Below are 26,620 nucleotides of genomic sequence, written 5' to 3' on the forward strand. Positions count from 1 at the left end.
TCAGGGTGCTGGGATGGAGTTGCACAGCGGCTCCCTGCAGGGAGTCTGCTTCTCCCTCTACCCCTCCCTTCTGCTTGTGCGTCCCTCTCTCATGCTTTCTCTTCAAATAAACAATTACAATCCTTAAAAGAAAGAAAGATACCACAGTAGAATATAAGCTCTATAAGAGCAGGAACTGTGTGTGGTTTTTTCATTACTGTGTTATGCACATAAAAGGTGTTCTATAAAAAAAAAAATGTGCTTGATTAGATGAAAGACATGATTGGTACTAAAGGGAAAGCCTTGGATATAGAATATCCAACATCAATCTGCCACTCTCTAGCTATGCCATTTACCTAGATCACTCTATCTCTTTCAATCTTATAGGCATAATATGTATTGCAGGAAATAGTCTTTACCTTGACTCCACTATCTTCTGAATTTCAAATAGAGTCATTGTGCAATGATGTTTGCAACCTGTGAAATGACCTTTAGATCTGAAAGATAAAGGAGGACAAATGTCTTAAAGTAGATGCGAACTCAAGTAAAACCCATATCAATCTAAAATAATGGTCTTTCCTTATCCGATCACCAAAAGCCTTAACCCAGGCTCTGTTTGGCCTTGAAGTGAGGGGTAAGGACAGAGGAAGGAAACAGAACTGGATTGAATGTTCCAGAAAACCAGAGGCATGTGTCAGGCTGAGGAATAGGATAGTGCCTACTTATGATTTCTTTGCACAACATAAATTGTTCTACACCAACCCAAATACCAAAGGAGAACAGTACGTTCCTAAGACAAAAGGTTCAGTAGCAGTTAGAAATAGAAGCCTTTACACTGAAAGACTATGATTTCCCCATTACCCCTATTATGCAAGCAAATCAATTGAAAATTATATATGTATGTGTGTGTGTGTGTACATGTATAAAACACAAAATTTGTCTGTGTTCTCATTCTTTCTCTTAAGCTGTCAGCTTTTCTAGAGGTCTTAGAGCATAACCAGTTAGCAGCATGTTGGAGAGTTCAGTATAATGTGTAGATATTGTGTGAAGAACCACCAGGAGTCAGGTTCTATGCAAGAGAAGAGATGGGGGTGGGGGTGGCATGGCACACTTGTATATCCGAGGTAAAAAGACCTCAGTAGCTTGCGCAGGAGTCTTCTATGTCAAGTCCATTTCATAATACATCCAGTGATCCCAGAGATATCTGCAGTTAGATATTAACGAGCAAAATGGTGAGGTGCCTGTGATGCTATGTTACAAGCTCTGCAGGAACAAGAAATGGTGGCAGGAGGATACTTGCCCCACTGCATTATGAATAACCTCTTTGTCAGGGGAGGGGGCAGTTAGCTTTTGTATGTCTCAGCTTCCTCACTCAGGAAAAAGAATATTGCTTATCCTGCATAACTTGGAGTCTTGTTGTGGGGGCAAATGCAGTAAGGAATTTAGCATTTGTTTGTTTGTTTTTTACATATATTAATTGTTGTGTTAGTCACGGTTCTATGGAGAAATGGAAGCTATAAGATGTGTGTGTGTATATATATATTTATACACATACTCTAATTTTTCTTTATTATTCAACTTAAAAAATTTTTTGTTTAGACATGTAATACATGTTATTGTAAAAATGCAAACATTAAGAATTGAAAGTCTCACTAATTCCTACCCATAAGAGTCACTCTTGTGAATCTGCATATATGTGCAGATTTATTTCTATGCTTGTGTTACTGTAAATGCAAAGAGCATGAATCACCATCCAATTGCAGGTTAGCAATTGTAGTATCCAGGGTAAGATTGCCCAAGAGTGGTGGCAAAAGCCAGGTTTCGCAGTGGTGTCTACAAACCAGACCTAGTCAGAAGCATTGGCCATGCCCACATGTCTAGAGCCTGCTAGTTGACTTCTGGCTCAGTGCTTTTCCATGTTTTCCCCTACTACCCTTGTAGCCAAAACCTGTCACGTTAATTATTGTTCAGGCTTTCCAAATGAAACATAATACTCCTATCTAAATACATCACTTCCCAACTTCAAATATTCCACACTCTGTCTCCCCCCACCCCCCCACCCCCACCCCTTTGTCCTTGTATGCTACTTCTCCCTCTGGAATTTGTCTTGAGTCAAATTCAATAGTGTCAGTATTGCTGCCCATGATGAGTAATGATTCATATACCAAGAGTAGTCCCCTTGTGAGATATGCCAGCCCCAGGAGTGAATAACCAGGTCAAAAAGAAAGAATGAGAAAGATGACTGTTACAATGGCATTTTTCTTTCTTTGTGTTGTTGGATATTCCCCAAGCTTGAATTATTGATCCACCACCTTCACTATATTGTAGCCTTGTTTCCATACTAATGGTACTATTACTTACTCCATGGGTTTTTTTTTTTAATTAATTCACTTTTTTAAACTTAAAGTTGTCTTAACACTTCTATCATTGGCATATGGAAGGCAACATCACTTGCTATAAGTGGAAGGTAACCATAAAATAATTACATAACTCTTAGTTGTTTAACTATATTCATAAAACATCTTTTCCTTAGTTTGGGAAATATTGCTTTAACTGTCCAGCTAGAGAATCCACTGTATTAGATTATTAATGCAATCTAGGGATTCTGGAGAGATCTATAAGAAAAGCCTTAAAGAAAACTTGTCAAAAATACAGGCTTTGCAAGGCTTCTTGAACATTTGGAATCCCAGAGTTTGTGAACTGGGAGCAGAGCTTCATCCACTCTCACCCATGAAACCCAAGGGCCTGGAGAAACCGCTGTTTAGTTCCCCTGACCTCTATCCTCTAGCCTTCCTATAAACTACCTGGGGTTGCAGGTCAGCAAACCTAGTGTTTTACTTATCCATTGTTGTATAACCAACAACCCCAGAACTTAGTGGCTTAAAACAGCAACCAATTTATTTCCTCGCAATTTTGTGTGTGAGGAATGTGAGCAGTGCTTGGCAGGATGAAGCTAAAGGATGAAGCTATTGCCCTGCATGGCATCAGGTGAGGTCATTCATTGAGCTCTAAACTGCATCAGGCTGGAAGGTCTGAGAAGGCTTCATTCACATTTCTGGTACCTTCTGCTTCTCCTCATGGTTAGCTTTCTCTCCACATCAGTTAACTTGGGCTTCTTCAGAGTAAGGAAGCCTTAGGATAATCAAACCACTTACATGGCATCTTGCTGCATAAGTGTAAGGGAATAGTCCAAGAGAAAGAAAAGTGGAGACCACAGATCTCTTAAGAACTGCCTCACTCCCAATAAAAAATAAATTAAAAAAAAAAAAGAAAGATGAAGTAAATTGAACACCAATAAAAAATAAATTAAAAAAAAAAGAACTGCCTCATTCTAGTACCATGCTGAGTGAAATAAGTCAATCAGAGAAAGACAATTATCATATGGTTTCGCTCATATGTGGAATATAAGAAATGGTGAAAGGTACCAAAAAAAAAAAAAAAAAGAAAGAAAGAAATGGTGAAAGGTACTATAAGGGAAAGGAGGGAAACTGAGGGGGGGGGGAATTAGAGAAAGGAACAAATCATGAGAGACTCCTAACTCTGGGAAACAAACAAAGGGTTGCAGAAGGGGAGGTGGGTGGGGGGATGGGGTAACTGGGTGACAGGCACAGAGGAGGGCACTTGATGGGATGAGCACTGAGTGTTATACTATATGTTGGCAAATTGAATTTAAATAAAATATATTTTAAAAAAAGAACTGCTTCTTTCTTGTTGATCAAAACCAGTCACAGAGCCAGCCAAGGTTCAAGGTCAGAGGAAATGAACTGAGGAGCAGTGTGACAAAGAATCTGCAGCTTTCTCGAATCCATCACCTTTGGGTTCAAACCCCAGCTCGACCACAAGTCAGCTATTTTGCCTTAAACAAATTGTTTGACCTCAATTCCCTCATTAGGAATAATGTGCATCATAATATTTACCCCTAAGATTGCTATGAGGATTCAAGAAAAAAGTGTATAGGATGATTAGCACAGTGTCAGGAAGAGAGTAAGTGTTGAACGAATTTTAGCTCTTTCCTTCCCTATCTACCAAAGGCTGATTTTCCTCCAATGTTAGGATGTTCAGGAACCTCAGTGTTGAAAACCATGATCCTGGGATGGAACATTGAAGCAGAATAGAAACACTGTCTACCAAAAAGTTAAGCAAAAGGAAATGTCCTCAGATCTCAGCGTCGCAGACATCCCAGACTAAACCTAGGTCCAAGCCAAAACAGAGGCTATGAACTGAAAGGTTTATCTTCCAAAGCTGACCTTTAAACATTCCAAAGCTCTACGTAGGAAAACAGAACCGTGGAAGCGGGCCATAGCTGTTTTGAGTCTGATCTCCAAATGATCATTTCATTGGTTGCTATGTTTATTACAGTTCCTAAATCTACTTTCTTAAACAAAATGAATATCCAAGATAACCCCTCTGCCTGCATTCAAATCTCAATAATTTTATTAAGCTGGGCTGTTTAATAATAAAGCACTGGAAATTTTTGCTTGGTAAAGAAATGCATCTTGTACATTAGGACAGTAGTTCTCACCGTGGGGATGATTTTGCCCCACCCATCCTGGGGACATGAGGCAATGTGTGGAGACAATTATGGTTGCCACCAATGGAGAGCAAGGGTGGTATTTTTGACATCTAGAGAGTAGAGGTCAGGGATGTTGCAAAACATCCAACAGTGCATATAACAGTACCCCACAACAGAGGATTTAATGGCCCAAAATGTCAATAATACTAAGATTGAAAAACCCTGGTCTAGGACATCACTGCATTGCAACTTGCTTTAGGAACTGGTATAAAATTTACATGGAAATAGGTTAACTTGGAATCCTCTCTAGCTTTTAGTGACTGAGGTCCCAAATGAATGTATTACCTTGCCAATTAGGTAACATCCATTGTAGGAACTCTGAAGTAGATGGCAGTGGGTAGAAGATAAATTGTTGGAAGCAGTTGCTTCCCCCTAAGCACATATTCCCAAAGTGCTGGCTTTTCAGGAGTTTTCAGGTTGTTTGTAAGATCATGATGAAAAGATGTTGGAGGAAGCAGTATAAAAGTATAAAAGCAAACCCAGACAATAAGTGAGAAGGTAAAATGGTGGCATCCTTTTTGCATATTTACTGTACCCAACCCAGTCTCACTCCCAAGTGTGACATCACTTTCACCCCCGACCCTAACAGTTGAGTGTGCTTTTGTTGGTACCCAAGAAAAGTGCCAGAAAGTAAGTTCCTTATTTATCTCTACATCCTCCAGCACCTGCAAGAGCTTGGCAGGAAATGGCTACTTATTGGTTACCTGAATGAACGAAGAGGCAAAAGAACAAACAAACCAGATATGCGTCCAAACACACAAGTGAGTAATATAGTAATTTTTGTCACAATAAACCAGCAATGCAATTTTTAAGGTGTCTAAAGCACAAGTCATAGAATCAAGATTTGAAATTTTGAAAAAGACCTGTATATTTTGAAAAACATCTTCGAGTTAAAATCTGAAAAGAGAAGAAAAACTTTCTAAAAATCAAGTAAAGGAATGCTCGCAGCAGTGAGAATGAGTACAGTTTCCATACATGAAACAATGGGGATGAACTTCACAGAAATCACAATGCATGAGAGAAGCCAGACCCAAAGGAAAACATCCTGACTGGTGCTCTTTGTGAAGGAGGCTTTCTCAGCCTTGGCATTAGTGAGATTTGGGACCACTTAACCCTCTGTGATCAGGGGCTGTGCGTTGTCTGGTGTTTAGCAGCATCCGTGGGCTCCCTAGATGCCAGCGGTACCGACTCCCCTTCTGTGACAGCCAGCAATGTCTCCAGGCATTGGCAAATGCCCTGGCAGACAAGGATCACCCTCAACTGAGCCTCTGCTACAAAGCAATCTCTGCTTAGAAGACTGGTTGGTACAGGTGTGTGTGTGTGTGGGGGGGGGGGTGTCCAATAGGTGTTTTCAAGGATGCTAGTAATATTTTTTTTATCTTGATCCTGGCTAATTTTGTGTTCAGCTTTATTAAAAATTCATCTAGCCGAACTCTTAGGCTTTGTGCACTTCCATTCATATAAACTCTGCTTGGAAAAACATGAACAAGGCTGGAAGAAAAGAAAAATTTTCAACAGCTGATAAGGCAAAGGGCTTGTGGGAGAATCTGAACAAATTTCAACATTTTCCAACAATACAGGTTGATTTCTCAACATTTGTTACTATTGCTGAAGATTAAGTAAGGTTTTCAAAATGTAATTTGGAAAGAAAGCAATTTCCCAGCTCATCTTTAGAGGCAGAAAGCTGGTGGGAAAGAAAAAAAAAAGTGTATGACCTCCAGATATTCTGAGGCCAGCACGTCCTCTGGGCAGCCCCTACACTTGGCCCACAGCCTCTGAGGTGGAGTTGCACACACATTGGCAGATTACATTGTTGAGATTATCAAGAAAGGGTTCCGTTTGTCAAATGTCCCTTCCTTGCTCTGATAACTGTCAGGTTCTTGGGCTGCTATTGTCCTTGTTCTCACAGTGAGTCATTGCTGTAACTAAAATAAAATCCTTCTTTGAAATGTCTCTGTTGATACGCTGGGAACCTTTACACTTGCCAGGGCCCAGAAATCCTATTGAAATGACCTCCAAGGGCCTTGTCAGATCCTTTTCTTGTGCAGGAATTTTGCTTTATCTATTACTGTTTTAAATCAATAGACCATTGGCTAGAGCTTGGAAATATTCTTACCCTTTAGGGATTTTCTTTGCAACATGGTGATTTTAATGTAACCTATCTGACATCCAAGTCATTCTATTTCAACCTTGGCGCTAAGGGAAAAGTAAAGACTGGGGAGTTGGTGCCTGGATGGCTTGGAATATGCTCAGGACCCTATTTTTCTGGAACTCTCTAAGGGGAAATTGTCTCAACTTTCTCACTCTTTATTTTATCCTTTGGCAAAGTAGGTTCTGTAACTCGGTGCCTGACCCACAATTTCACAGAGCTCAAGGACATACACAAGGACAGAAGTACAAAACAAGTGTTCTTTGAAGGTTAGGATTTCTAAGGGAGATCATGAAAAGCTATAGTATGAGCTATTCTTGTAAGGATGGAAATTAGATCATACAACTTCTGGGAAAATTATATATAATTTCTGTCAAGTTCTTAGCTGTGTTTCTGGAAAAAGACCATCCATGTGCTCACAGTATCTTTACTTTGAGCCTCCAAAAAGATGGCACCAAAAATCTATCGATCTCTTATTCTCTTGTGGCACAAAGCTACCTCCCTTCTTTAAAAATATACAAGATCCAAATTAATGTAACGAGTGAGAAGTTGGGAGAAAGAATCATGCCCCAAATCATGCCCCAAATCATGCCCCAAATCATGCCCAAATCATCTCAAACACAAAACATGAAGTTTCCTGACTTACCACATAACTATGGCCTATCAACCTTGGGAAAATGATGAAATGGGTCCCAGGACACATTTCTTCTTCTCTTTTTTTTTTTTTTTTTTAAAGATTTTATTTATTTATTCATGAGAGACACAGAGAGAGAGGCAGAGACACAGGCAGAGGGAGAAGCAGGCTCCTCACCAGGAGCCCGATGTGGGACTTGATCTCAGGACCCAGGATCACGCCCTGAGCCAAAGGCAGATGCTCAACCACTGAGCCATGAAGGTGCCCCACATTTCTGATTTGAATCAAAGATATATTGAGGGGCACCTGGGTGGCCCAGTCGGTTAAGCATCCAACTCTTTTTTTTTTTTAAGATTTTTAAAAATTTTATTTATCCATGAGAGACACAGAGAGAGAGAGAGAGAGAGGCAGAGACACAGGCAGAGGGAGAAGCAGGCTCCATGCAGGGAGCCGGATGTGGGACTCGATCCTGGGACTCCAGGATCACACCCTGGGCTGAAGGCGGCACTAAACCGCTGAGCCCCCTGGGCTGCCCAGCGTCCAACTCTTGATTTCAGCTCAGGTCATGAGCTCCAAGTCTGGAGGAGTCACTTGAGATGACTATCCCTCTCCCTCTGCCCGTCCCCCAACTTGTGTACTCTTTCCAGTCTCTCTCTTTCTCTAAAATAAGTAAATAAAATCTTCAAAAGATGTATTGAAAGCAGTTATTACTATTGGAGGCCCAAATCCGACCATACTCATTCATTTATGCATCATTTGTGGCTGCTTTTGAGATGTGACCTCAGAGTTGAGTAGCCGTGACAGAGACCACAGGACCACCAAGCCATGAATATTTGCTACCTACCCTTTGCAGAAGAAATTTGCCACTCTGCTATGAATAGAAAGTCTCGTTTTATCTATGAATTGCAGTAATTTTTAATTGTCAGAATAATTATTGTTTTCATTTTTATTTTTTATTTTTTAAAAGATTTTATTTATTCATGAGAGACACACAGAGAGAGGCAGAGACATAGGCAGAGGGAGAAGCAGGCTCCCTGTGGGGAGACCGATGTGGGACTTGATCCCGGGACTCCGGGATCACAACCTGAGCCGAAGGCAGATGCTCAACTGCTGAGCCATCCTGTCTTCATTTTTAGTTTTATTCTTAAAGAGTAACAGCCTCCTCTCCCCTCCCCACCCTGCCCCAAAGTCTATCTACCTAGAAGTTTCCCCTGGAATACATTTGTGGCAATTTTGGATTGTTTCTCCTTTCTCACCACTTCCAATCTCATCCTCACCCATTCACCTGCTCTTATTTCCTCTGCCTCTCTCCTCGTCTTGCCTTTCTTTTTCTTTCCAGCTGTCCCACTTTCTCCTACCCACCTATCTATGGCCCTGGTAAGGAGACAGAATTTTTGGTAAGATGGAGAAACAAAACAAAGACATGGGACCCTCATAATATATCGATATATTTCTGTAAGAGATGATCCTTATTGCTCATCGATAGAGTTGTCCTGAAAGATGCTTCAGTGTAAAGACTCTGAAGGACACAAATCAGAACCTCTTGGGGCCCACATGAATCTACAATCTTACAAACTTGGAGACCACTCCAGAGGTTAGACAAGGCTCCTGAACTCTTCTGCCTATGGATCATTTTCTATCCTCCTTTCTATCCTCTCCCCTTGTGAGTTCATGTTTGGAGGTTAAGACAATACATTCTTCCTCTCAACTGTCTTGAGTTTCCTCTGCCCTGACCACCAGCTCCTTAATGAATATAGATCCTTTACAGAGCCTGGAGCACCTTCAAGGGGTTGGAACAAATAAACGGCTATCCAGAATGTGTGGAAATGGAATGCCGAGCTTAAATGTACTTTCTGCTGAACTACACAAGGAATAGGAACTTCAGGCACATGGTTATCATACAGAAAGAAATTTCTGGATTGGAACCATGTGTGCAAAAGCCTAATACCTGGAATAAATTAAGACTATGGTAGTGCTAGACAAATGCCATTAAAATCCTACAAACCACCCACCCAGTTTCATGAGGAAAAGTTCAATGCAAACAAGCTACTTCCCTAAGACCTATCGTGTAATTGATCGCTGTTTAAACAGTTTATAGCACAATGGCCTCTACTCTTACATCCGATTCCTCTTCTAGAATCCATACTTGGTACGAACCTCCACCAGTGCCCCCCAGGAAACCAAAGATTCTCATCTTACCAATCCACCGAGGGAGTTTAATAGAATTACTCTTCTTGTGTCACTGTTGATAATTATTTGAACATATTTTTCTGTGGAGACTTCTATTAAATGGTGTTCTAACCACATGTTTACAATCCTTGTCACCAACAAGATTGGGAGTTCCTTCAAGACAACTGCTTCTTCAACTTTGTGTGTCATTTCACCTCGCACCATTCTGGTTCACAGCCCAGTTGATGTTGAATGGATGCGACACTCAGTTCATTAACCAGAGGAGAAAAGCTAGACTTTGTTTCGTGGACTGGGGATAGGGCTTATGATGATGTGGTTAAGAAGAGCCAGCTAACTTGGCGAATTCTCCTGTAGTCAGGCAGTAGAGATGAAGGCCAATCTCTCAGCCTAGGGGGCATTGGAGGTGGGGGGGACACTCACACACAGCTGCTCAGAATTTTGCTTGTGTGGCATTGGTTCAGGGCCAAACTATTGCACTTTTTTGCAGACTCAGCCCCATAAATGGACATTTTCTGGACCAAAGCTCTCTGCTCGGATCCTTCCCGCCACTCTGACTACGTTTGTCCAAATCACGTCACTCTGTGGGCTGAAGAAATGCAAGGCCTTGGGGAAGATGAAAGGACATCTTTAGGCAAGATGGCTCACATGTCAGCCTCACAACTGCCATGAGGGGCATGTAAGATCGTTTTCAGTGCTTTTTAGACTCTTTCTTGCCTGCTTGAAGCACCAAAACTCACATCAAGTTATGTTGGTATGGTGGCGGTGATCTTGAAAGAAAATTTTATTTTCAAACGAACACGTGGGAGAGAACATTCTTTTCCTTTTGAGCCTGGCCCTTTTTTCCCCAATCCAGTGGCAGCGTGACTGAGCCACACTCATTCCCATCTGTTTTGCAGCTGCTCAAAGACGGAGATTGGGATACTCTCTAGCACTGGGGCTGCACCAGGCCTGAGCTGCTTATACGTTGCTTTTGGCACTCATTTCTCTAAGCATTCAGCCTGTTTTCAAATAAGCCCCTGAGATTCCCTTTTTTCAAAGAAAAACATTCTTCACATTCCCATCTTCATTTGGGCACAAAGATGGGAGCATTCCCTTTGTCTCTAGCCTAGTGGTTTTGTTCAATTTAACAGAAGTCTCTAGAGCAACTTACACATGGCCAGACTCTACCCTGTGCTGTAGGAAGTCCGATGCTGAATACAGCAGAATCCTTGCTTCCAGGATCTCAGGACCTATCAGAGTGGACACCAGTGAAGAGCTCATTATAATACAATATAATAAGTGCTTATATAAGTACCCATGTGCCGTAGAAGATAGAATAATTAGTTTGCTTCAGTGGCTGAGTTGGTTAAGCATCTGACTCTTTTTTACGGTTCAGGTCATGATCTCAGGGTCGTGAGATAGAGCCCCTCAAGAGAGGATTCTCTCCCCTTCTTCCTCTGCCTCTCACCACCTGCACCCCTGCTCTTCTGTGCTCTCTTTCTTTCTCTAAGAAAGAAGAAGAAGAAGAAGAAGAAGAAGAAGAAGAAGAAGAAGAAGAAGAAGAAGAAGAAGAAAGAATAATTAGTTCTGTTTGAGGGTGATACAGAAGGCTAAACTCAAGCTGGGGTTTTAGAGGTCAAACAGAAGTTTGAGAAGCAAAGACAATAATATAATAAAAGTAAATTTATATCTTTTATTATGTGATTTATAAGAATGTATATCTCCAGCCTATACCATTTATTGAGCACATATTATGTGGCAGCCATTCTGCTGAAGGATTTATATGCATTATCTCACTTATTCCTCACAGTAATTGTTATAATAATGGCAAACATATTTCTAATACTTGCTGTGACAGGCACTTTATATAGAGACATAAAAGAAATGCAATGAAATCTTTGGACTTCGTTCACAATTCTGTGGATTACTACTCTGAGAATCATCAAGGGGAAAATATTAAACATTTTTTCAGTGCTTCTAAACTTTTACTATGTCAAAACCATGCTTAATCTATAAAAGAGGAAAAAGAAAAGAAGCATGGGAGGGAAGGAGTAAAGAAGAAACAGAGACAAATAACAGGATGTCCTCTTCCCTATCCTTGGTAAAGATCTATAATGAACTTTCTCATGTTCTTTGTCCAAATTATATGGAATCCTGCTGGCAAGAGTCTGCTAACATCATGCCATATCAGTGCTTGGCTAAAGCCAACCCTCTTTGGTTCCCATCTGGAATGGAGCTTTGGAACCAGCGTTGTCCTACAACTGATCTCCAAGATAGTCTGTATCTTGGCTTTGGACTTAGTTGGCATTGGTATATTGGTAACTCTCATTATTAATTCTAAAAGTCTGTGTTTGTGTTTGTATTTGTATTGACACAAATTGGGAGGATTTGTTGGAATGATGAAGCCATAAGGAATATCTATCACATGGTGACAGTTACTTATTTTCCATACAAAAATTACCCTTCTCCATAAGACTGTCTTCATGCCACAAAAACAGGACAATTTCATGGGAGACAACAGGCATTCAACTGACAGTTTGATGTCATGTCTGTCACTTGATTTGTCACTTGATTTTTAACCATCAGGTTAAAATATCCCCACATCCAAAGACCAACCCAAGAACAAGTCCTGCCAACAGGTCACCCTTCAGAGAAACCCTTCATGGCACCTTCAGAAAAGACCCTCAAAATTCAGTAACTCCTCTGACCACATATGGCTCACTGGACAAACTCCTCTTCCAACCAAAGATGTTTTGTTCTAGAGGTTGCCACCCAGTCTCTTCAGAAAAGCTGCATGTAGTATGGAAAGCTCCTGACTCATTTTCTAAAACATGCACATTGAAGTCAGAAATTTCCATAGTGTCAATAACCATAAAAATAGGCTTGGCACAGGAGAGTCTTGGGTCCAGATAACCTTACCCAGAGATCAAGTCAGTTGCAGAAGTAAATCAAAATATTTAGCTGAATTGGTTATGAAATATCAATACACAAATAGGCCCCTCTTCTCTTCTTCAAAGAATCTTCCCATATTTCTACATGAGGAGGTGGCAAGGAGGTCAGATTTTTTCAAAAGGCAAAGTAAATATTATTTTTAAAACTTGTTTTGTTTGCTTTTAGTTATCTTCTATGCAATAACACTGTTTCTTGGCTTGGGTTTCTCTTCATTTTGGTTTTCAATATTGTCCTTGTTTGTTACCATTTCCTCCCTATTTTATGGGATTATTATGTATATCATTTAAAATCTCAGCTTAATTTAGCAATCTCAAGAATTTTGAGGATGCCTGAGTGCCCACAAAGCACAACTTTGGTGAATCTGTGGCCTCACCATGATACAAACAGTCCTGTGATTCCCCAGGAAGTGAAGTGCATCTTTGAGAGAGAAGGGAGGTAGCTTTGGAAGCTAATCTAAGTATTCATTGAGGTTCTTAAATGTGAGCTCTCATTGCAGGCTCCAGATCCCCCCTAGAATGAAATTACATTGAACATTAAACATTTTTCAGAGTTCACCTTCCACTTTAAAGAAGAGGAAGAAAATTGTTTTGGCAATGCAGATGTCTATTAGTATACACATCAAGAATAATAGAAGCACGTCTTAAAAAGAGAGAGAGTGCTTTTTAAAAATGTACGTAGAAAACAGCTCCCAGAGAAGCAATTTTTCAATTTCCTTGATTTGTTTAGTGGGAAATTGCTCTCCAATTTATTATAATTTGAAAAGACAATGAATTCTTCATTTGGAATTAATATAAAAATGACTGAAAGGCATCTTGCTTGTCTCACAATTTACAACCTGTTTGGATAAAGCATTTTGAGTCATGGATCACTGTTAAAACCCGAGACTTAGTGAAGGCTGGTAATGCTTTCCATATGGTTTTCCCTAAATGATAATTATAGCTCATTCCGAACTACAAATTATATACACTAAAAATGTTAATTTAATTTAGGGTTACTGACTAGATTTTTTTTTTTCTAAAAGCAGGTGTAATAGGAATTACATTGTCTGAATATGGTCAGTAATGCTAGACATGATGAATTGGTATAACCAGATTATTCCTGAATTTGACTTGATTTTGCAGAATCTGCTTGCAAATGTCCAGCCTGGTGTGCGTTCTCCGTGATTTATCCTGAATGGATAAAACATTAATGAAGAAAATCAAAACAAATGCATCTCCCAGACTCTCCAGCAAGGCTGTTTTACACAGTCTATCTGAGAAAGAAAACGAGAGGATGGAGAGGAAAAGCCGTCTCCATGTGACTCCTTGGCATTTCATCATCAATCAGCATGAAGTCAGAAACATCACTAAGTATTGAAGTTGAAATTAACTGCAACCTCTGACGGAAAAGTACTTATTTAGAATCTTTCAGTTAGTTTCTGTAATGAAATATGGCAATGAATTAGCCACACGATGGTCTGGAGAAAGGTGCTTAATAAGAAAAACTGCTCATGTTGGGAAGCCAAGTTCTTCTCATGTTTATTTTAGTGACCTCTCCTCTTCCTTTCTCCCTTCTCCCCACCCCCCCACCAAAGCTGTCCTTTCGTGAAGCCATCATGGCTGACAACAGAGGCAAATTGTTCTGAAGAACTTTAATTAGACTTAAAATTTGCAAGGTGTCAGGAGCCCTTGTAATTGTTAAAAGTCCAGAGGCTCTCAAAGATCAGTATTCAAAAGAGAGGCAGAGTGTACAAGGGTTAGAGGTTGGGGTTCTGCAGCCACACTACTTGGATTGGAAACTGGTCCCCAACATTTACTCTGAGACCTTGAGGAAGTCACTTGATGTGAGCCTCAGTTTCTTCATCTGTAAAATGGGTACAATAAAAACAAAACTCATGTCATGGGTAGGTATTATGATATCAAAAAAAGCTAGAATAGAATAGAATCTGATACCTGGAAATAATCTTTAAATGGTTACTGCTTTTGTGTAGGAAAAATTTAGGATGTGTTTTTAAAATGTAGATCTCTGGATTCCCACTTTGAGAGATACCAACTTATTAAATGTGAATCAGAGCCCAGATATCTGCATTTTGATCAACATCCCAGGTACTCCTGAACCACACTTCAAGTGGCACAGATTTGACCAAACCCCTTGTTTGGAAAATAAGAAAAATGAGTTCTAGAAGGCAAAATGCCAGTGTCAAGGTCATAGAGCTAAACAGTGATCCACCTGATATCTCAAGCCCCTCATCTTCCATTCTAACTAATGTGGTCTCCATCATAGCCACCTCCATTTATTGAGCCTTTAGTATGAGGTTCTTAACCAGAAGGGCACATCAGAAACACCTAAAGAGCCTTTCCAAATACTCAAGGTCATTGTCCAGCCCAGATCTGTGGAATTTCATGACAAGTGGCAGATCTCATACCTGAACCCAATGGTCCCTGATTGTTTCATGGTACCAGCTGGTAACTTTTCATTAGCTTCTCATGCTCATCTTAGGCTAGAGCTGAGGGCATATACTTTAACTCATATTTGAGTCATTTTTCTTTCCTAACCATACTGCTGGATTATGGTACTATAACAGATATAAATTATTAACTAATAAATATATTTTCAGTTTATTTCTCTTTCCTTCACACTATGGAAAACTGGCATTGGCCACTGCCCAGGTAAAGCATTTATCTCTCCTCCTCAGTCTCCTAGGGCCTTTAATAGACAGATTGAGATAATCCAGTGGTTCTCAGCTGGGATTGGTTTGGCCACCCAGGGAACATTTGGCAATGTCCTAAGACATTTTTGGTTGTCACACCTGGGGGGAAATGTTACTGGCATCTAGTAGATGGAGACCAAGAATGCTGCTAAATGTCCTGTAATACACAGGACATCTCCTACAACAACAAAAAAAATTTATGGACCCAAATGTCATTGGTTACATTAGCTAATCAGGGGGATGAAGGACTCAGAAAAAGAATTTATTTCAGAAAGCCTTAAGAGCCACTTCTAGAGTTCTAGAGGGGGAAAAACTCATGTGGCAAAGGAAAGAGCAAGAAGAGAAGAGTGGGGCCTACCATTTGGGAACATCGAAGAGAGTCTGAAGAGAATATGGAGCAGCAGGGAAAGAATGTGGGCAACTTCAAGGTATGAGAGAGTTAGCAACGGAGAGGACATGGTACTTTGGCTTAGGAATCGAATCTTTTCCAATGTCCCTCAAGAGATGCAAGTTCAGATTAGAATGCCTTACACATTAAATTTGATGCTACTCCAAGCCTGGGCCCATGGATCACTGCCTTATATTATGATGATAGAACATCTTTAGAATTAGAACCTCTTCCTAAAGGTGGTAAAGCCAATATTAAAGTGTCAAAATAATTTGCTTTTTCCTAATTGAAAAATAGGATGTATTTGGATGACGTTAGGTCAACATCCTACACATATACCATATACAGCCCAAATGCTTTTCAGGAGGCGAAAGAGTGGGAAGGTGACAGAAGTCAATCCAAAGACCGTGAAAACTCTAGTACAAAATTTATGCTTTGGCTTTGCCCCTTGTTTGGTCATTAACTAACCACATTGACTAAAGGCCATTAAATATCCTGTTGATTCCAAAAAGCCAAATACGGTAAAACCCTTAGGCTGATGGGGACAGAACTTTCTGGAAATAGGGCCTGTGTGAAGGAATACCCCCTGTCATAGATTGATACAATAATGGCCCCTATGCATGCATCTCTGCAATAGGATATTGCATTCCTTCCTACCACCCCACAATCTGTGCTAGTCTGGTGACGTCTTTTGACCAATCAAAAGTGGTGGAAGTGATGTATGAGCTCTGAGCCCTGGCCATAGGAGACCGTGGCTTCAGTTCCCACTGTCTTAGAATCCTGAGACCTCCATGCTGTGGAGAAGCCCCATCTAGCCTGTTGGAGCATGGGCTGGCGGGTGGTGCATGTAATGGAGAGCTGAGACACGCTGCCCATTAACAGCTGGCACCAACCGCCCACCATTTAAATGAAGTTCTCTGGAACTTTCAGCCCCAATCTGTCACATAACTGCAGCTACATGAGCAACCTCAGGCAAGACCAGCAAAAGAACCACATTGGCTGCCACCCCCCCACACACACATTGGGAGAAATAAATCATTGCTGTTTGAGGATGACTTGTTTCTCAGAAATAAGTACCTGAAAATTTTCCCCAAAGGCCCCAGGATCAAAATGTTTTCGGCAAGGATGGTTTGCACCAGAAACTATGGTAGCTGTATCCACCACTTACTCCCCATGTGTTTCTGCTTCTCCCAGGCCCACAACAGCTCAATGTGGATCCCAGGTTCACCCTAAGCAGAATGATGAAGTCAATAAAGTGTTTGTGGACTTTCTTGTTATGTATTCTTTCCTCTTGTAGGAGCTTCTGTCCTCCCACAGACACCTCTAGGATGCCAGGGCCCCCAACAGGGGCAACTTATCACCACCAGCCTTCTACCAGGTGGGGCTCCTCCTTTATCTTGCCCACGAAAACTTTTCTTCCCTCAATACCCTGCTCCCACCTTCCTGTCACAGGGAAAATGGTCGAGCTCTATCAAGTTACTAAGGTGTAAATGACCGATGGAATGTTCTCACAATCTTTATCAATAATATTAGAATGCTATATACCTCAGACGTATATGCAACCTCTAACTTCACACTGACCAGATAAGAGGGATGCATGAAGAAAAAGAAGGACTCTTCCAAGGTTGTGGAGCTAATAAAGACAGAGCTTAACCTTTCAGATTCTAAAGAAGGCACTTTCTAGTATTTAACATTGCTGGATGTATAGCTGTGACCTTGGATACTTAATTTCAGAAACTCCATCTGGTAAGGGGGCGGAGGGGATAGTTTGGAAAATGCTGAGCCATTCACTAGGTGTCCCATGGAGGCTCATTGTCCCTAAAGCACCGTCCAAGCCATTGTGGGAACTACATGTAAGAACCACCGAAGATTTATGAGCAAGGGGGTGCACAATACTTGTTTCTCCCTGAAAGGTCGCTTTCCCAGTAGCCTTGGAGAATAAATTAGGAAATAGAGTGAGCAGCTAGGAGCCTACTTCAGTGCACCAGGTAAGAATGGGCAGACCTGAACTAAGGCAGATTAGAAAGTCTAGAAGTTGCATGGAGGTAAAATTCACAGAATTGTCGTGACATTTTGAGGCCTGGGTTTTAAAATCTCCTCTGTCTGGTGACATATAATAATAAGTCTCTGCTAAGGATTAGCAAAGTGGGGCCAGGCTCTGGAATCAGATACAAGTGGATTTGGATCCTAAGCCTATCCTTTTCAATAGCTGGATACCTTTGGGCAGAAGAGTTGACCTTCTAAATCAGTTTCCTCATATGCAAAATGGAGATGTTGGGATCCCTGGGTGGCGCAGCGGTTTAGCGCCTGCCTTTGGCCCAGGGCGTGATCCTGGAGACCCAGGATCGAATCCCACATCGGGCTCCCGGTGCATGGAGCCTGCTCCTCCCTCTGCCTGTGTCTCTGCCTCTCTCTCTCTCTCTCTGTGTGTGTGACTATCATAAATAAATAAAAATTAAAAAAAAAATTAAAAAAAAAACCAAAATGGAGATGTGATGACATTACCAGCTTCAGAGGTTGTTGTGAGTATTAAATATGACCACAAAGGCAGAGCACTAAACATTGTGCTTTGAGTCTCATAAACACCCAGTAAGTGGTAGTTATTTCATTATTGTTTTTCTGCTTGTATTTGAATATTTGAATGTTTTCTCCACGTGCAAGCCTTTTTTTTTTTTTTAAAGTAAACTCTACCCTCCAATGTGGGGCTTGAATTCACAACCCCGAGAATTACAGCAGTTGGTTAAGCATTCCACTCTTGATTTTGGCTCAGGTCATGAGATTGAACCTGAATTGGGCTCTGAGCTGATTGTAGAGTCTGCTTGGGGTTCTCTCTCTCCCTCTGTCCCTTCCTCTGCTCATGCTCAATCTCTCTCTCTCTCTAAAAAAAAAAAAAAAAAAAAAACACTAAAAAAAACCCTCACGCTTTACTGATTGGGCCTGCCAAGCCCCCCTCACTTGCAAGTATTTGCTATGTGTCTATGGTCCTCTTTGCTTTGCCTCCATCTGTGTGGTGACATTGGGGCATGTTTAAATGATTGGTCAAGCATTGTGGGGTCTTTGGGAAAGCTGTATAAATATCACCATGTGTGTTCCCAACTTGTACCCAGTTTGTATATTCTTTTGACTATTTTAAGATGTCTCATGGAGTATCCAGCAGTACCCTAGGGTCTGTACCACACATATTGTGATTTAAGGAACTCAATTATCTGAGAAACTTGGAACATCTCAGTTCCGGATTTCATTCCGGATATTTGCCTCAAGGAATTAGCCCGTTTAATGGGGAAGGTAGCAAGCATATTCCCTCCAGCAGCAAACTTCTCTGAAATATCAAAGTTTTGCCTAATGTTTGAATTGAGTCATATGTCAAGAAAAACACATTGCATTCCTTTGCCATAAGACAAACGCCATATGTTAAGTTTATTTTTAAGTGGTGGATAAGAACAGGGAGACCATGTTCCAGTCTGAGAAAATATTGATGCCGTGGTGTCAGCAAGGCAGGTTATGGTTTAATTCATACCTGCAGATTACCCAATGAAAAATGAACCCACATCCACAGCCTGACATCTGTGTAAATGGTGCATAGGGACGGAGGGCTGTCTACCTTCCTTAATGTTCTTGGGATAAAGTAAATACTGAAGGGCTTGACGTCTTTCCTAAGCCTAACAAAGCTGGCACAGCTGGTGCCCAGATGCACTGCTGAGAGGGTGGAGGGTCTTATGGGCTGAGGAAGGCAAAGCAGAAGCAGGAAGATGCCTTAGAGTTTAGGGGACTTGGAAGAAATAGTGGGAAACTTCTGCCTTTACCCAGGATTGTTCTTATACACAGTTGAAAAATGGATGAAGGGACTTCTGGGTGGCTCAACGGTTGGGCATCCACCTTTGGCTCAGGGCGTGATCCCGGAGTCCTGAGATCGAGTCCTACATCAGGCTCCTCACAGGAAGCCTGTTTCTCCCTCTGCCTGTGTCTCTGCCTCTCTCTCTGTGTCTCTCATTAATAAATAAATAAATAATCCTTAAAAAATGAACGAAATTAGAGTTTGGGGTGTCCCTTTTCCGGCCACCTTGCCAGCCTCTCCCTACTTCATAGCACATCCTCTCCCTTCTTAGTGTTCACAGTTTCACTTGATAAGATCATCAAAGGCAGTTTGGCAGTATCTCTTAAACCTAAAAATGCACATATGTCACCCTCAGCAATTTCCTTTCATGCCCATGCCTACACTCATCCTCATACCATTCTCATAGCAACACCTGGACAAGGAGGTTTGGTAGCATGTTTGTCATGGAAGCAGCTGGAAACACCTTCCGTGGCCAGCAGGAGATGAAATAAAGCGTGGTGTTTTTATATTGGTTCTGAGATTTCTCCTTTGTTAAATGGGAACAGTTACGTCATGGAGTTCCACAAGGATTCAGAAAGAACACTTCTTGGCAAATAATCTACAGACCATAAATTGTGGCTGTGATTATGATTCCTACATGGAATACTAGCAAGCTGTTAAAAAGAGTGACCTATGTTCTGTAACAACTGGTAGTAAGGGGAGGGAAAAGCAAGTGCAAAACGACAAGCCCAGTATATACCATTTATATTTTTGTTTTTACATCGATAACACCATCAATGGCCTACCACCAACACACTTGCGCAACTTTCAGCTCTTATTTGGATGAGCCCCCTCAGCCAGTCAGTAGGACCGGAAAATAAAAATGTACAGAAACTGCATGTATATATTTTTGAAAACCTCACAAAACAATATGACACAGTTTCTTCGGATACGCGTATGGGTAGAAAGAAAATGGGAGCGCCTCAGTGGCTTAGTCGGTTGAGCATCTGACTCTTAGTTTCAGGTCGTGATCTCACAGGTCACAGGATTAAACCCCATGTCAGGGTCCACGCTCGGTGGGGAATCATTTTGAAGATGAAAATTTTCTTCTTCTGCTCCTCCCCCCACTCACATTCTCTCTCCCGCTCTCTAAAATAAATAAATAAATCTTAAAAAAAAATAGAAACAGAAAACTGCCGGGAAAAGCACAGGTCATACTCCTAAAGAAGTAAAGTAGATAAAGTTTGGAGGGTTTTGTGTTTCTTTGATCTTGAAAACAAGAAGGCGGTATGGGTTGGGCTGGGTAGAAGGAACAATCTGAGTCTTATCTACAGTGCTTTCACTTTGCGTAGGAATAAATACTCATGTGTTATCTGTGCCATTAAAAATACTTCAAAGTAGAAAGGGTAACGATGTCCAGGTGCTCAATTTTAACCAAGTTACATGTATTTTTCTTGAGCAGGTGTGACCTGAATCTTGTAACTGCAGAATAAGAGCACACTCAGAGACCTTCTAGAACATGCCTTGTCTCCAGCTAAGGGAACCAAGGGCTTGGGATGAGGGTGACTAGCTCAGGGTCACATAGCAGAGGAAGGTGGGAGAAAAGAAGAGACAAGTGGCTAGTAGTGGGATGGGGGTCAGTAGTTGGGAAGAAACTGGCAAAGTTGCAGATCGGGTAAGAGTAAGGGGGCATGGACGTCTGAAGAGGGAGGGATGAGTCAGAAAGGTGTTAGAGGTTTTGTATCAGAAATAAAAAAAACAAAAAACAAAAAAACAACTCAGGATGCAAGTCACTCATGTTTTTGCCTTCCCACTGCTTCCCATGGAGCTTCCCAAGGTGCCTGCTCTACCCTCGAGGCCTTCGGTTGTGTTAGTGCTGGTAATAGCAAAGGAGAATTGAAAAACGGTGTGAAAAATGGAGAAATCTTTATATAAGAGGGAGTTTGGAAAGAGTAGGGGGCTGTGGGGAAGTATAGCAAGAGGTGGTTGCCTTCCAGAGACAAGGGACAAAGAGGGGGAAAGAGGATTCTACAAAGTTACGAAGGCTGAATCCCCTTTGCACGTTATTTCAAGAGACTTCAGTAAAAATTTAAATTGCTCTTAGCATTTTCTTGATATCAGACGTGATGCACTGAATGGACAGTAGGCCATAGTCCCAGATCCTAAAGTTTGCACCCAAAAAATCACCATCGCTGTTGAGGATGGAAGGAAAAACAATGAAATGTTAAGTCAAAATTAGGAGTGGGACCCAGAGCCCTCAGCCACCATTAGTCTTTGCTCTCATCCCTTTCTTTCTCTGGCAAAGGTGAAAAGGAAGTGGTGGTCATACCGAACCCACCATTGTAACCGCTTTCTTTCCCAGCGTAACAAAAAAGGGATTTCAGAATAGTACCAATTGCCGGCTGAGAACACACTTGCCCGGCTTTCAATATTCATCCATCTCAATGAGCTTCTAAGACTTTCAGCAGAATTAAAAATAAAAATGTACAGTAATAGCATATATGTCATATCATCATGTCCTGAAAACTAAAATGCATGCACATGTGCACACATACTCACACACACACACACACACACACACACAAGAGGGGGAGAAGACACATGTCCTTGGTCTGTGCTGGCAGAGTACCAGATGGGGAGTTTAGGGACTTAGTACATTTGGTGCCCTGTTAAAAGTAAGTTGCAGGTTTCTCTGTTTTGTTATAAGCATCTGCCATAGGATCTTGGTCCATCTGCCCTTGGCTACCTCAGCCCCGATACATGGGTTTTATATGCTGCATTTTCCAGACTGATGAGAAAATGCATTGACGTTCATTTGTCAGAGATTACCTGGGTGGCACCTTCTTAGAAGAATGAAAATGACTTCCCTGAATCCCGCACACGTCGAATGAAGAATAAACAACCTTGTTGAAATTGTCTACAAGACCTGGAATGCTAAAAGCCTTTGGTTTGCTTGCTGTAGCACAAAAATATGAGAAATATTTAATCTTTAAAAATACACAATGGTATCATAATTTTGCTGCAGGTTCAAAGAAAGCACAGTATAACTCAGTGTATTTAAAATGTAATGTCATTGTATATTTTCAAAATGCAAACAGCAGAGAGTTTGATGAATAGCTAAAGAGCACTAGACCATATCTTATCCTTATAAAAGTGTCTCCCGTGAATGTTAACTGTATCTCTTAGAACATTCTTAATATGCTCCATAGCTGAATGTGTAGACAACAACTCTATAGAAATGTGTATGCCTACCTGGTGTGTGGTCTACGTCAATTCAAAGTGGAGGTTATATAAACTCTGGGTGCCCAGGCTTTTGCTTTTGAACAAGGAGACAAATCTAAAGGTTTATAATTTTCCAGATCTCTTATATACCATAGGCTTTTTAAAATCTGTTCTTGACGCAATATTCCTCTATTATTTTATTACCAGGTTACATATAGTACATCTTTATCTATTTTAATCCATATTTGATATTCAATCATGTATTCAAAACTGTATTAGTTTAATAAGATATAATTGTTATGTGTATTCGTAAAAAGAATTTGTATAATGTGTGTTTAACTCAGCTACTAGTAACAAAGACATAAATATATGGGGATTTAGTCTCTCTTGTAGTCTAGAAGCAAGCAGTAGAGCAGCACTAGAGACCTTTCTGTGATAATGGGAATGTTCTGGGATCTGTGTTGTCCGATTCAGTAGCCACTGGCCACTGCATAGCTATTGAACACTTGAGATGTAGCTAGTGGGGCTGAGGAACCGAAATTTTTATTTTATGTGACTTTAATTAATTTAAATTAAAATATCCACATGTGGCTTATGACTCCCAAAGTAGACAGCAGAGCAGTAGTAGATTGGTATGGGGAAGACCTAACGCTCTTCCTCCTGTATTCTCCTGTTTGTGGCTCCCTCCCTCAAGACAGACTCTTGGTCCCCACATGGCTGCTGGAGCCACACCATCAATCCACATTCCAGGCAGCAGAAAGGAATATGGGCAATAGGGCTAGTCCCCTCCCTTTTTAGGGGCCCTGCTACCTGTCCTCTACAATACTTTTAACTTCCTGCTTGCCCAGAACTTAGTCACGCGGCTACACTGAGCCACAGGGAGTCTAGAAAATGTTCTCCCTTGTTTTTTAACTGAAGAAGGGATTTGAGGGAGGACAGTTGTCAATCCCTGCCACAAAAATGCACGAAGTCCATTATTCTCATCCATTCCTCCATCTCTAACCCAACCCATTCCTAGTCCTTGAAGATAACTGCCATTAATAACATTGTGTACAACAATCAGGCAAATTTATCTATCTGTAGAGACTTTTTTCCTGAACATTTTTCTCTTTTTTATTTATTCCTCTGAGAATTACATTTTGCATTGTTACAACATACCTTGGATGACTTTCTTTGATAGAATATATAGATCTACATTGTTCCACTTCATCTAATACATAGTAAATTCTATGAAGACAGGAATTAAGCCTATTGGTATAGTAGACATTGAAGAAAATTCAGCAGCATAGTGTCTCATTTTAAGAATATACCATATTATATTTAACCCATTCTTTCCTCCTACCCACCAGAATAATAAACCCTACCTCCCAAGAAAAAACAACTTTGCTTTGTTTCCTGAGAAATTTAGATAGCTAACTAAAGCAGCTACAGCCCTGCCGATCCAATTTCTTGGATTGGATTGATTGCCTCCACTCTTGTGATTTCAGTCAGTTGTTGTAACAACTCAGAAATATGTCTCCATGTGCCTTTTCTTCCAGCCATGAAGATATGTAGGGACTCAGACCACCAGCTAAGGGAAAAGTCAAACCAGTTAAAAACTCTCTTAGGAACAGAATTGTGTTAGTATAGATACACTCTACAGCTGGAGAAAAGTGGTTATGGATGCTGCTTAGAATAGAAGTGCAGGGAATGGATGTTATGGAAGGTTCTAACTATCCCCAGCTGTGCCCATCCCCGGGGGATTTGGGGCAGAAAGTGTAGCTGAGGAAACAGAGACAAACAAGAAGGAAGCAAGAACTTTGGAATCAGAGAAACCAAGGTCAGCCCCTTTTTAACTGTGACTCCAAGTAAGTTGTGAAATGTCTCCAAGGCTCAGTTTCCTTGTCATTAAAAGGGAGATAGTGTTGCCCCCTAGCATTGTTGTATGAATTAAATAAATATCACCCATTGCCTGGCACTTAGCAGCACTTGCACAATCAGAGCTGTACATATGGAAAATACTTATGTGTCGCCCGAATACTGGCGCCACTGGGTCAATGGAAGGAGGGAGACTTCTACAACAGTGGAGCTGCCTATCAGTAGAGTAACTCAGACTGTTAGGGCCTAAAATTGACCACATATTCATCTCTCTATAAAGAGAACAATAGTCCTTCCTGAAACATAGTCCAAACATACTCGAGCAGCTCCCTCACTGACAGATTTGGTCACTTTTGGTGTCTGGACAACATAGAGCCCAGTATAATAAGCAGAACAATAGCAGCCCCCTTGACCAGAAGCTCAAAATCCCAGGCTCCAGTTTAGAAATATTTCTAAACAAGATTTTTACATTGACTATACGCACCCGAAATACTTAGGGCTACTAGTTAAAAATGCTAATTCCTGTGGAACCTAGTTGGCTCTGTAGGTGGAATGTTCCACTCTTGATCTCAGGATTATAGGTCTGAGCTCCATGTTGGGTGCAGAGATTACTTAAGAATAAAATCAAATAAATAAATAAATAAATAACATTTTTTAAATGCAAATTCCTGAGACCCAACTAAATATGCAGAATCAGAATCTATGGGTGCGGGGTCCACAGCTCCAGTTTAACAAGCTTATCAGGTGACTTTTGGGCACAGGAAAATTTAAAAGCTACTGTCCAAGAGAGACTTAATTTGAATAACAATTAACTAAATTAAATAATTGAATACTTTTTGGAACCTATCATGTTGAAGGGACATAGTTGACTGATGCTAGAATACAAAGATACCCCCTTCTCAAGGACAGGTAAACAAGCACAGTGTGATGAGCACAGGATAGAGATAAGTAGGAGGTCCTGTCAGAGGAAGACAAATACCATATGATTTCACTCATATGTGGAATTTAAGAAACAAAACAAACGATCGAAGAGGGAAAAAAAGAGAGAGGAAGACCAAGAAACAGACTCTTCACTATAGAGAATGAGCTGATGGCTACCAGAGGGGATGTAAGTAGGGGGATGGTAAAGGGAATGATGGGGACGAAGGAGTGCACTTGTTGTGATGAGCACCAGGTGATGTATGGAAGTGTTGAATCACTATATTGTACCCTTGAAAGTAATATAACACTGTGTGTTAATTATACTGGAATTAAAAAGAAAGATATCTGACCTGGGCTTTGAAGAATGAATAGGAGTTCACCAAGTTGCCAAGATGGCATAATATAAATTCTAAAGCAGTACGTCTCGGGCTTTGTTGTGTATAGGAATCACTTGAGGATCCTGTTAAAATGCAAGCTCTGTTTCAGTGAGTCTAGGGTGATGCTCAGGTGATGCTGATGACTCATGGATCATGCTTTGTGTACTCCTCAGGTCTCTCCTTTATGACATACCTTAATGAAACTGCCAGAGATTGACTTCTGTCTCTTGCTATCTCCTAAGAAATGTCTCTCTTTAGTTGTAAACTTAACTTCTCCTTTGGAATCTGGACTATTCTCCCAATTGGAAGCAGAGTGCCGAACAGTGGTTATGAGCCCAAACTTTGGAGGTGGACAATCCTAGATTAAAATTTTGGCTCTGGCACTAACTGTGGCACCTTATGCAAATGAGTTAACCTCTTTGAGCCTCACTATCTTCACATGTCAAATGCAGATAACGAGTGCCCGTTTCATGGTATTTCTGAAAGGCTTAATAAGCAATCTGAACTTAAAGAACCTAGTACCTGGTTCATGACACTTATTCCCTCCAAAAAGTAGCTACGAAATCATCATACTCACCCACCCTACAAAAAAAAAAAACTCCCCCCTCTTCCATTTCAGTTTCAATCCCTGTATTAATCCAGATGCCCAGCTCACATGCCTGAGCACCCTGCACCCACCCACCCACCCACCTTCACCATTGCTTCACCCTGTTTTTTGCCTGAAGCCAATTCCTGCTTGTGTATTTCTTCTAAAGGATTCAATCTTGTTTGTACAGAAAAACAAATACACCCACACAAACCACATGTTTGCTATCTCACCATGTTTCATTATAAGCCTTGAGGACAATCACAGCAGGCAAGAGGAAAGGCAGCCTAGGGAGAAAATGTACTTGGAC

At 41.0% G+C, this 26,620-nt stretch overlaps 1 long non-coding RNA gene across 2 annotated transcripts in view; it reads right to left on the minus strand.

The window, feature by feature from the left end:
- Positions 1-25,848, minus strand: part of LOC112666037 (uncharacterized) — a 46,899-nt gene extending 21,051 nt beyond the window's left edge. The window contains exons 1-2 of one of the 2 annotated variants that reach the window (XR_003140680.3): positions 25,698-25,848; positions 399-476 (exon numbers count right to left, since the gene is read on the minus strand). This is a non-coding gene — a long non-coding RNA (uncharacterized LOC112666037). The remainder of the gene's footprint in view (positions 1-398; positions 477-25,697) is intronic. The other variant, XR_004807506.2, reaches the window with a different exon arrangement.
- Positions 25,849-26,620: the final 772 nt, after the last annotated feature.

Source organism: Canis lupus, chromosome 20, assembly GCF_003254725.2.
Source record: "Canis lupus dingo isolate Sandy chromosome 20, ASM325472v2, whole genome shotgun sequence".
NCBI classification, from domain to species: Eukaryota; Metazoa; Chordata; class Mammalia; order Carnivora; family Canidae; genus Canis; species Canis lupus.